Here is a 12,727-nt window from a genome sequence, read left to right on the forward strand (position 1 = left end):
CCCTATTTCCAACCAACAAACAAGCAAGCAAGCAAACAAACAAAACTAAACCAAACCAAACAAACAACAACAACAATAAAAACAAATAAACAAACAACAAAACCTGTCTAAGAATTTATATAAAAAATTCAAGAAATGTAGTTATAAAATCTCTAAGAAATTAAAGGCTAGCCATACAGCTATGCATGAAAATAACATTCTTAAGACACTCCTAAAGTCAACAGTTTTGGAAATAAAACATAAATAAATTCATGTGAAACCACTGTCACCAGGTAGTACCATTCCTATAAAACAAACTATTGTGGCTTTTAAAATTACAAGAAACAGCATGACTCATCTTTCAACCAATCTACATTTGTACCTTCAAAATAAAGAATTTCAACCACTTCAATTTTAGTAACTATTTTTGTGCATTATGTGAGCAAGTGAGAGCCTACATTCTTACATTAACTGTCTGACTCTTAAAAAGTGAACTTTAATTTTGTTCACCATTAACAAGATTCTAATCTTGGTTTGATTTTCCATTTCCCTAAAGGATCTAGCCTCTCACGGTTTGCTTATCTACCTGCCTCTATTATAAACTGATGGCTACTGAACACCTTCATCCCTGCTTGCAAACCCTGCACCTTTTCTCACAGTGGATTATGGATGCAAACCCCAGACCAAGCCACTTAAAAGCAAATCAGCTTCAGAGAGACAGCATGATGCCTGTCTTATCGCCAAGGCCACATCACATTTTATATGCTTAAAAACTCTTATGCTGAGGAGCCCAGAGAATCTAATCCTCTTAAAGTGCTGAGTCAGTGGTTTACCTAAGCCCCAGAGGTTAAATCCTGAGCAAGTCAATGATGGTGACACTTAATTCTATCTGTTTCATTGATAAGTCCCGACACTTAATACTTAAAGTCATAACACTTGGTAAATAAACCCCATCTCTGTTTATACTGGAGAGATACACTTTATAATTAAGGACATGAAACGTAAAATTGGAATTAATAGACACAAATGTTAATCCTTTTTCTTATTTGTTAGGATGTCTCTTATGACTCGTTTGAGGAGGCAAAGCTTCAATGTCAATGAAGAATGAGGTTTTAGCTGCTGTTTACCGATGGTAATAAACAGTCATATGAAACCATTGGAACTCTGGAGTTAATGTTTGGCAAAAGTCAACGAGACAAATAGAACAAGTGCTAAGATACACTGGATTTTAGAAAGGACTGCTGAATTGGATCAGCCCATAAACACCCTAATTAAAAAAAAAAAAAACAGAAGCAAGGAGATGTGTTACGTTTGGGAGGGAGATTTTACATTTGTTACAACAGGAAAGAAAAGCTTTATCTGTCCAAATTATTGGGTGTTCCAGCTCCCTGCCTTGATCTTACCTCAACTGCATCAAAGTTGTTTCCTCTAAAGACTTGCTTCCAGAACAGCATCAAAACAGCTTGGTGCAGACTCTTGGTCCAGTTGGGAATTCATTTAAGCCTGCACTTTCTCAACATACAGACACTGGACAACAATTGCTACATCTAGCTTGCTTAAAACTACTTATAATTTTCTTGGGCCCCCAAAATTAATTTTTGCTTTGATTCAGTGGGAAGCAATTATAAGAAGACTGTCATCCTGATCCTTTAAGTTGGGATGGATACTTCTGGTCATTTTAAGACTTATAGATATGCTGTGAGTTTACAGGAATATTACAAATAGCTATGGCCTTGGACAAGGAGGAAACAAAGTAAAGAGGTTAGAATCTGAGATTCATTTTCTTTTTTCTTTCCCTTTATCTTTCTTCTTGCCTTGGGTAAGGAAAGGGGGATTGAGAACAAAAAGAGTATATAGAATTATTATAAGAAATTAGAAAAAAGGAGGGATAGATTATTGAATCTACTCTTAAGCCCAAGAACATTTTATATGCATAATCTTACATTAATAAACATCTTTATATTTCAATGCAAAATTGAGGCTATATTTTGTTTCACTGGTACAGAATTTTTCTGTTTATACAGGCTAAGGTTTTCATTGGTATAAATCTTGTTATACATTGATACGAGATTTTAGATTTAATTTTGTTGCAACAAAATTATTTTATGCTTCAACTCTTGTATAGCTATAATGCCTATGCACTTCACTTAAAATACGAACTCCAGTCCTTTTAGTACCTGCTATTACAAACTTTTTAGATTAATTAAGGAATGCAACTTAATAGTTAGTCAAAGTCTTGAGGTTGAAGACTAACTAGATAGTCGTTGTTTTACTATAAGCTTAAATTGTTTAGGATTTAAGGCAATAATCTTCATCTAGGAACATATTTTTAGGTTCATAATGCAAGTTAAAATGGAAATTGATGTAGACACAGAACTCTGAACTCACCGGGATAGGATACATAACAGAATACTTTCCCCTGAGTTGCCAAATGAAAACAAACTGGACTTTTATAATGTACCTCTTACTTGATAGTTTTCCTAATTGTTTCATAATTGTTCCCCCTGTATGTTGTTTTCATTGTAAGAAAAAGAGCCATTTTATTTGATTTTATTTGGACAAAAAATGGGGGAAATTGTCGAGGTTTGGTCTGTTGCTGTGTATTATAATGCTATACTCTATACCCAAAGTCCTATGAGTGAATGCTCACAGTTACCGTCTTTTGTGGTACAAACTTTGTTCCTTAATTTAAAACTACTGGCTAAATAAAAATGGGTGCAGCCAATTACTGGAGGGATTATAAGTGGATGGGTTTTTTAGTTACCTGGTTGAAGTGAGAGAGAGGAAAGAACATTGAGGTGAGGAGAAGACAACATGAGAGGAGATAGACCGCGAGTACATGGCCAGGAGAAACAGCAGGTATTTGGGAAACATGACTGGGGAGCTAGCCAGGCCAGCAGTAAGAAAAGTAGATTAGTTTGGGTCTCATTTATTTGTAAGCTAGTCATGGATAAGCCTAAATTGGTTCTACAATGTCTTTTATACAATAAACTGTTTACTCTGAAAATCATAATTGTTTCATGGAGAGAATTTGCCTCTCCAGGAGCTCTGTGGTGATTAGAAGGTACCTAGAAGTTACTCGTAGTGAGGGCTTGCTTCATGTAAGCACTGGGTTGAGAAGATGGCATGTGTTTTATGAAAATGTCCTAAATGCTTTGTCATAATAATGAAAAAAATTAAAAACAAAAAGTGAGCTTCAAATACACCTTCACTTCTTCATCTCTCATGATGCGTGATCTGCTTACACAGAGTTTGACTGAGCTTATCTACTAGGATAATGGTGAAAACAAATATTGGTTTACTCTACCTTACTTTCGCATCTACCGTTCTTACCAACAAACCCTTTTCACCACTGCTCTGCAAAGAACACTCAGGTAGCTGTACCAAAAATAAAGTAGCATGGTGTTACAGTCGGTCCTACTTTAAAGGGGTTAGATAGCAAGAAAGTGTCTAGAAGCCAGCAACAAATATGAGGATACAAAATATTCTAGCCTTTGTCATCTCCTTCCACGTTGAGATTGAGGATTCCCACCATGGCAGGAGAGTTGATTGACTAACTTTCATTAGATAAAATTGTTTTCCAAAATTAAATCTGTCCTTCATCTTAGCACACAAACTCTGTGCACACTTCAAATATAAACTCAGAAGTGAATCTAAATGCAACACAGAGAAAAATGGGTTACCTTCATAACACAGAAACAAAATAAATAGACTACCTTTATAACCTAATGTAGAAGATACTGCAGATGCATCATGAAATGTAGGAGACATAAAGAAATAAAAAACAAGAGTACTACTTAAAATGAGAACTTCTAATTATAATTAATTTCATAATTTTCGTGAAAGGCAAAAAGACAACCTTGACTAGATTATTTCCCAAATAAATAAGAAATCAAGACTAATCTCTTTAATATATAATAAGAATCCCCAATAATAAGCATCCCCAATAGTCATTGAGGAAAGAAACTTTTCTTAGAGTTGTATTTCTCAAATTTATAACGTGATTTTAAGCCAAGTATTGCTTGATAATTCCTTTTGTTTCTCCAAACCCCAACTAAATGAAGTTAAATATTTCTATTAGATGCATCTTTGATTTCTCTACCTTTACTCTCCTTTGCATCATCTCCTTCCTAGAAAAATAATCTCTCACTCCTTTACTCAAGTCAACCTTCTGACCATGCATGAACAGCCATCACCACAGACACACACACACACACACACACACACACACACACACACGCACGCACGCACACACACACACACACAGAGACAGACAGAGATAGAGAGACAGAGAGACAGAGAGACAGAGAGAGAAAGATAGACAGAGACGGAGACAGACAAAGAGACAGAGACAGGCAGAGAGAGAGACAGAGAGACAGAGACAGAGACAAAGAGACAGAGACAGGCAGAGAGAGAGACAGAGACAGAGACAGAGACGGAGACAGACGAAGAGACAGAGACAGGCATGCACACACACACACACAGAGAGAGAGAGAGAGAGAGAGAGAGAGAGAGAGAGAGAGAGAGAGACTCCACAGCATCTAGATTTGTGCTGTTGTGGGTCATCTTGATGTTGTTTGTATTCTGATGTTAACGGTAATATGTACTTCCCTGTACACAGAGACAACGCTGGGACCAGCTGAGACTTAAATGTCTATACACAGCCAATAACTCTTATTGGAAACAAAATTCTCATGACCTATTATTACATACCATCCTTTAAGATAGCATGAATGAAATTTACATTATAATTTGATTATGTGATCAATCTAACCTCTAGAGAAAAACAGTTGCCTTTCTCTTTTGATCTTCCTTAATTGATCTGTACACCTTACATTTGCCATACACATGTCTTTGCAAAGTTACACATTGCTCATAAGGATTGTATATTGTAGATTGGAAGGAGAGAAAAGACAGCCTTGACAAAATTCACACTCTGGGATGCTAAGATTCTGGGACTTTCCATTCCAACTCCCTGTTTGATCCTACCTCAGTATCAAAGCTTTTTCCTCTAAAGACTCGCTTCCAGGACATTTCCAGAAAAGCTAGCTTGCCCATCCAGCCTTTCAGACTGTTACCTTCAGGACTTCAGCTAAACTGTGAACTTTCTTAGCACATAGAGAATGGATGATAAATGATACCAACTAGCCTTCTTTTGACAAAACCAATTTTTCTATTTCCCTTTGGGCGCCCAGAAAGGAATTCTTCACTCCAATTCAACCAGAAACAGAAAGAAAGAAAGAAAGAAAGAAAGAAAGAAAGAAAGAAAGAAAGAAAGAAAGAGAGAGAGAGAGAGAGAGAGAGAGAGAGAGAGAAAGAAAATCATCATCTCAGTTCCTTACATTGGGATGCATGGTTATGGTTATTTTATTAATTATAGATGTATTGTCATTTTAAGGGATAATTTACAAATAGTATAGCTTTAGACAGGGAGTTAAACTAGAGGGCTTAGACTCAGGGATTTCTACCTTTCCTTTCCTCTTCTTTATCATTCTTTCTTAGGTAATCGAAGGGGGTGGAAAAGGAAAGGGGAATATAGTATTATTATAGAAATTAAACAAATACACAGATAGGAATAGGATATTAAGTTCACTCTTAAACAAAACATTATATAGCCATAATCTTACATTGGTGGATATCTTTATATTTGATGCAAAATTGAAGTTATAATTTCTTACACTGACACGATTTATGTATTCAAACAGGTTTAAGGTGTTCATCAGTATGACTCTGTATATAATTATGCACAATTTAAATTAATATTGTTCCTCTTAGATAGGCATTGTGCCTATACAACTCATTTAAGAATACAAGACTTGGACCCAATCCTTCTGATAGATGCTAGTACAAACTATTTAGGATGATTAAGTAATGCAAGTTAATTCTCAGATAGTGAAACTCATAGTCATATTAGATTATAATTTAGTTAATTACAGCAAGTGTTCTCAAGATTAATCAAATAATAAATAGCTAAGAATAATTAATGTTTGACAAATAAGCTATGCTATAGAAAGAGACAGATTGTCTTAAAAAATCAGAGATTCACAAAACATGACATTCATTGTTATTTAGTTATTAAAAGTTCTTTTGACTACAAGACAGGTCTGCTCCTGACAGTACCCCTATTCCACTTCATACTGAGCAGCATTCACTCCGTATGGAGTTGCTCCAATGTGGGAAGCCACCCACTGGGCAAAATTTGTCTTGATTCCATCTACAGATAAAAAGCTGCCCCCAAAAGGACAAATTGTATGCAAGATAGTGTATTGAAACTGAACTAAATAAAAAGAAGCAGTAGTTGAGCAATCTAAAGTACACTTTAAAAGCTCAGTGATACAACTGGCTGACAACTAGGCAGTGCTTTGCATTGTGAAGCTTGTCCAACAGTTTCTTAACTGTAACAAGTTCTGGTTTCTATTCACCTAGATCAAGCTTGACTCTTCCTACTTCCTGACCAGTTACTTAGATCTACTTTACACTTTCCCAGGGTATGCTTTTCTAGCCTTTGTTCCTGTTTGGTATACATTATCCTTATCTTCTAGAAGGGTTCTTTGTACTCTGATCACATCACACGAGTACCTTGGAATTGATCAATAGTCATCTACAGATATCAGTACATACTGCAAATTTGTATTCAAAGCTTTCAAAGTCTCTTTTACCTGACTTCAGCCCTATTTGAATATTGTTTATTTTCTAGAAGGGGTTTTTTTGGTACCTTATATATCTCACCTGATTTGGGGACTTGTCATCTTAAAGATTGGCCTTAAGACTACCTTGATACATTTCTAGTATATCCATCCTTGTAAAAATAAATATTTTATTTATCAAATAACAATAAATTCCTATCATCTACAAAAGTCCTTAATTTTTCAAATGCACTCAGAACTCTCTTGTAATAATATATCAATAGTATTGTAATAAGGGGAATCTGAGTAATATAAGTTTTATGTTACCCTATGGATCACAATTAAATTTTTTTATGAACTCAGAGGTATATATAGTTTTTATGTATTTTGTCCTGTAGTTTATTCTTCTGCAAAATCAATGTGTATTATACAGAAGGAAATCACCAATTATTTGTTAATGATGAATGCTTTAGTTTAGGAAATTTTGGAATACATGTAGCTTTTAAAATACTAAATTTTAATTTACAAAGCAATGCACTGTAGGAGCACCTTTTGTGTAAATTGCGAGATTTCATCACCTACAATGTAGATATAAGGGCATAGTAAGTTTAAATAATGTTATCTGCTTGCCAAGAAGTTGATGGAAATATCAACTTGACCAGTCACTCTAAGCAAACACTGCAATAGTAATTTAGCTTGTCAGCTGGATCTATTCACTGAATTAGGTAAAAATCAGACTTAGTTACTGAAACTAACAATTATCCATGCAAAGTCTGATAGCTGTGTTTTAGCTTGCTTGTTTGGTTAGTGGGTTTTGGGGTGTGTGTGTGTGTGTGTGTGTGTGTGTGTGTGTCCACGTGTGCACACACATATTGATTGATTTTATCTGTCTGCTATTTTCCTTCTAATGTTGAAGCAAAGGGACAAAAAGCAACTGCAGATGATAAAATTGAAAATTAAAAGTGTAATCGATGTATTTTCAGGGTTCAGACTGCCTTTTGGAGACGCCATCTGATTCTCTACTGAGGACAAGAGTGGGGAACAATTGTGAAATCAGGCCTGGTTAAATTCAGCTTTTCCAGAAGAGCTGACTCCACGACTCTTGTGAGTAATCTGTTGGTTTTTGACTCTCAGAGTAGAGGAATACAGAAATCAAGAGAGACCGGGGAGGAAAGGCAAGTATATGTTTGCTTTAGCTCACAGGGAGACCCTGGAGATTCAGGAACAAAATTTGCTACAGCCTTGTTCTCACCTGGAGACAAGACTATCCCTGGTAAAAATAAGATTGGGTAGCCCTACTCTCCAGATGTGACAGTTGTTTTGACCACAAAAAGAGACAATCCTGAGCTGTTACCAGTAAACCATTAAGCAATCATGAGATTGACCCCTGTACCCAAGGAAACGGAAAAGTTGGCAGTGGCATCGGTGGTACAAGGTGGTACCGGGACCCCATCATGTCAGCTAGGGTGTAAAGTTCACTCATTTCATTAACTGGCATGTGATTTCAGGCAAATATTTTAATTCCCTGAAACTCACATTCCTTATCCTCAAAATAGGAATAATAATTGGTTTCTTGAGAGCGTGAAAAGAGCTCATACGTGTATGACGCTTGACACACTTTCAAGAAATAAGGAAAGGTTCATTAATGCTAGCTATTATGAAGTAAGGTAACTTATTTTGTGCCCACATGCCTTTATTCCCATCCCCTAGCAGGCAGAGGCAAGTGGATCTCTTTCTTTTTTTTCAGAGCTGGGGACCGAACCCAGAGCCTTGCGCTCGCTAGGCAAGCGCACTACCGCTGAGCTAAATCCCCAACCCGGTAAGGTAACTTATATAACACCATTAAACACCATTCTGATCCATAAGAGAAATGTTGTTAGATGTGCAGTAGAAAATTGACATTTGAAAGGAACTCGAGAGGTGTCTCCTCCACACTGGAAGATTAAACCTGGTGAGGCCCATGCATGAAGAAGACATATTGATCCAAGGTAGAGCTTAGCACTGGCAAACACAAGACTCTTGTTTCCTAAACTCTAATGCTTGCTAAAGAACTAAAAAAAAGTCTCTATTTTCCATTAGTGGTTAATAAAATGGAGAGACATAGAGAAGGGAAAGAATCAAAAGCTGAGAAACAGTTGAATGCAGTTCTCTTATGAAGCTGATTTGTGTCACTGAAGCTCCTGACTGAGGACAAAAGTTGTCTTAATTTACTATTGAGCCCTCTGTGGTGCACATTCTACCGTAGAGAGCAGTCTGAGTAAATGATTTCAGAGTTTTCCCTAAAAAAGTTTTGGGTGAAAGGAATTCAATGTTCACAAACTCTTCAGAGTGCAGTGGTTTCCCTGTAGGACCACACGATGACAGTCTTGCCAACACCAGTTTTCTGCGTTTCTTTAACAGAAGCTTCTCTTATTAATGCAATAGATTCTTTCTCATTTTCTAAAATCCCACCACATGTGCTTAGCCCAATGTAGACCTTTTAGCACAATTCATTACTCTGAGGCTGCCAACCAATTCCAGAACTGCAGCCAAGGACTTCATCCAGTGATCTATTTAAATAAAATAACTCTGGCTCTTATGTCTGAAACTGAACTTCAAAGGAATATGTTTGTCACTGTTATCCATCAGAAGAGGAAGTGATTTCCCAGTCAATTAAGCCTAACTCCTGCAAACATCTGACTAGATATTAAAGCATGTTTTACACAAGTACAGAGTGGTTCCCCATAGCAAATCTAGTCCCAGAAGCTAAGCACAAGCAACAATGGGAGCAAGAGATAAGAAGGATAACAAGGTACCTAGACTTAACTAAATCATATAAATTCCCAGAACAAAATAATGGTGACACAGACTGTGGCTAAAGTATTGTGTTCAACTCATTTGCTTATGGAATAAAAGTATTTTGTAATCTTTCAAACCAATGCGCAAATATGGAGGAGATTCCTGAGAATAACTGTTTGGGGAAATAACTTTTATGACATTAATAGGTAAGTTTCTTGATGAGTGGCAAAATTTTTAATATTCTTAAAACACTGCATGTAATTCTTGGGAATAATAGAATAGCAAGATACCATATTATTCTTGCTTTTAGCATTCTGAGTGCATTCATGAAGAGCGTTAAATATATTCTTACCTTAATATAACTGAAGCATTTGAGCCAATAAAATTACGCTTGTCTGTTCAGCTCAGATTTTCAATGGCAGACTCATCACAGATCGTACATAGTCTTTAATATACAGCTGCTCACTGTTTTACATAGTGTGCGACAGAAATGAATCCTAATTTACCTCTAACAGAAGTTCTATTAGAGAGAAATTTGGAATTGCAAATTCTTAGACTGCTATCTATTAACTCTTAACAGTGCAAGGGAATTATTTTAATAACTACTGAGCTCACTTTGTAAGTAAAACTAGACGTCAATAAAGAAAGGAAGGTCTGCAGAGGTATTGGTGACAAACTGAGAAAACATGCAGTTATTAACTCCTTATCCACCTCACAGGTAAACAAGCACTTAGAGAGGAAGGACTCCATGCACTGCTGAACTAGACATGATGATTAATTTGTCAGTTATTAAACCGGAAACACAATGAAGACATAGCATATTACATGGAGTCACGCTGGCACGGGAATCACGGATCCTACTTATTGGAAACAGTGAAGGGGAAGCAACACTTCCACAGGCCTGCCCTGGAAAACATCTGCAGGCACCCACAGCCTCTTGATGCCTCCTCAATTAGGATAAAAGCTCCTTCAAGAAAGTTCTCTATTGCTGTCACTTTGTACAAACAAGAAAGTCAGCATTGAAAACCGAGTTTGTGTCCAAAATCAGTCCAGGAATATTTTGTGATGCCAGGAGATCATTTCAAGTAATTAGACTGGGCCTTGATTTCTCCTATGCTCTCCATCTTTTATCTGATCAGTTAAGAGCTATCGAGATCTTCCCATCCTACATTGATCCCGATGATCTGGTGTGTGTTCTCCATTAGAAAGGCCATTTGTGTGAAGCTAGCGACTGTCATGAAAGGCTTTCACTAATGGTCTGAATCCATTTCTACCTTGGGTACCAGACAGTTATTCTAAGCAAGCACATTTATCTTGCAAGTCTCCCTCCTTTTCTCAGTTAGTGAAGATCAAAGAGGAGTCTTGGAGGAGAAATATTAAGCAGCCAACCTTTAATTTGGCTAATTCTCTGAAGTAATGGAATCATCAGTAAGAAGATACTTGAACTCAGTCACAGGAGAGAAATGTTCTTACTGATTATATCCATGAGCCCGGAAACTAATTTTTTGGAGAAATAAGCGTGTTAATAAAAAATGCTTTATTTTCACTTTCCCCCAATCTCTCTTTCAATAAGTTTCCTATGACTTCACATCTGAAGCTAGACTGAATGGTGTAACTCAGGCCCTGATGTTTTCTTAAAGAAAAGGTTCTCCCGAAGTTGAAGGACCTGATGTTAGTAAAATACCAAGCCTTCTAAAATCACTTGCAAAGAAGCTGGGAAATAAAACCATGAGTGTTCAAATCCAGGCAACCAAAGGCACTGATTGCAAAAGGTCAAGTAATAAACCGAAGCCCAAGATGTCAAATTATTTTTCAGGATGTTCTGCAAAATCGTAGGCTTAAAAATTTGGCCCTACTTGGCCTTTGGTCCTCAGCACTCAATTTTAAATTCTCCCCAACTCAGTGAAATTCTTTCGCTCGAGAAGTTTTTGACCTGTGTTTGGGATATTTTAAAGAGAGGCGCTAAAGAAATTGTCTTCCCCAGGGAAGAGAACACCAAGTTGTTACCTAATACAAAGTGGTTTGCTCGAAAAATATGCCTACAACTGACATTGTATAGGCTGAGCAGGTTATATTTAAGAAGGAAATATATTTATATTTCTCTCTTTCAGGAAATCATTTTGTGAAGAAAATACATGACTATCAGGAGTACTAAAATTTAATTCCAGCTTACTAAGTGAAGCTGGGTAAATATCTTCTCCCCTCTACTGTTCTTTATCTTTTCTCTCTAAAATATGACAAATTCAGTCAGATGATAGATTTAGTGAAAATACTACATAAATATTGATTATATTCTCAGTAGCTTTGTGTCATTTTGATATTTAAATCGTCACATTTGGAAAACATGTCAAATTACTAATGAAAGTTCTAAAAATATTTATTTTTAAATGTAGAAATAAATAAACCACTTGGCAGAGAAGAATTAGAAACCAGCTTTTTTTAAAATTAAGCATTCCATTCGTTTACATCTCAAATGATATAACAACTTTTTGATTTTTTTTTAGTTTAATATTGAAGAGTTCTCACAACTGGAAAAAGAAATACTAGTCATCCTTACCACCTAGAGCTGTGGTAAAGATAACAGATACGGATTACCATAGAGTGTTAGAATGGCACTGAGGTGAAGCAGTGTTAATGGATGAAACTGATTGTTTCTATCAAAGGTCTCCCTTTCCTAATATTTTCATTCACTCCTAAAGGTCTTCTGATTTCTAAAACCCGGTTGTGGACTAGATCCTGCTTGGATTTATACTTAGGATGAATCTCTTTGCATTTTTACATATTTTGACAGGGGACATGTCACAAAGTCAAAAAATTGTAGTCAAATTTCTTTGTGAAACAAGCCAAAGCCTGTTAAAGACTTGATTGGGACCTCCTCTCTCATGTTCTAATACATGCTTTAGTCCCAGATAAGATCCCGCTGTTGATGTAAACTTATGAGGCAAGTACTACATCCTAGAAGCTCCTTGTAAGGTTTAGGGAAGGCTTCATGATACAGGCCAACTGTGCAGGCTGAAGGGATAAGCAAGATGGCATCTTTCACTCCTCTGCTCCAATTAGACAACATCATCGTTTTCTTTGGCACACCAAAATGCCTTTACTGCATTTGACTTTAAGCAATTTTTTGAAGTAAAATAGTGCGGAGATTGAGAGAGAAATGTGTAGCCTCTAACATTTTCACATTACATTTGATTTTCAAGAGTGAAAGTTGTTTATGTTTTCAATTCGCACATCAAAGATTAAACTATACTGTCAAAGTGTTTGTTTCATGGGCGTTATGTGTCTGTCGTTTTCTAAAGAGCATATCTGGAAAGGGGCTATTAGCATGCATTTTCTTTCGGAGA

The 12,727-nt window shown here is 36.4% G+C and overlaps 1 protein-coding gene and 1 long non-coding RNA gene across 6 annotated transcripts in view; one reads left to right on the forward strand and one right to left on the reverse strand.

Annotated features, from left to right (window-relative positions):
* Positions 1 to 12,727, forward strand: part of LOC102548672 (uncharacterized) — a 104,063-nt gene that overhangs the window by 62,332 nt on the left and 29,004 nt on the right. For 3 of the 4 annotated variants that reach the window (XR_357523.5, XR_005490133.2, XR_010055320.1), the window contains exon 2: positions 7,589 to 7,709. This is a non-coding gene — a long non-coding RNA (uncharacterized LOC102548672). Of the gene's footprint in view, positions 1 to 7,588; positions 7,710 to 8,352; positions 8,425 to 12,727 lie in introns of all 4 variants that reach the window. The other variant, XR_010055321.1, reaches the window with a different exon arrangement.
* Positions 1 to 12,727, reverse strand: part of Gabrg2 (gamma-aminobutyric acid type A receptor subunit gamma 2) — an 88,598-nt gene that overhangs the window by 11,681 nt on the left and 64,190 nt on the right. The gene's annotated exons all lie outside the window — the stretch shown is intronic.

The sequence above is a fragment of the Rattus norvegicus genome, chromosome 10, assembly GCF_036323735.1.
Source record: "Rattus norvegicus strain BN/NHsdMcwi chromosome 10, GRCr8, whole genome shotgun sequence".
In the NCBI taxonomy this organism is placed as follows: domain Eukaryota; kingdom Metazoa; phylum Chordata; class Mammalia; order Rodentia; family Muridae; genus Rattus; species Rattus norvegicus.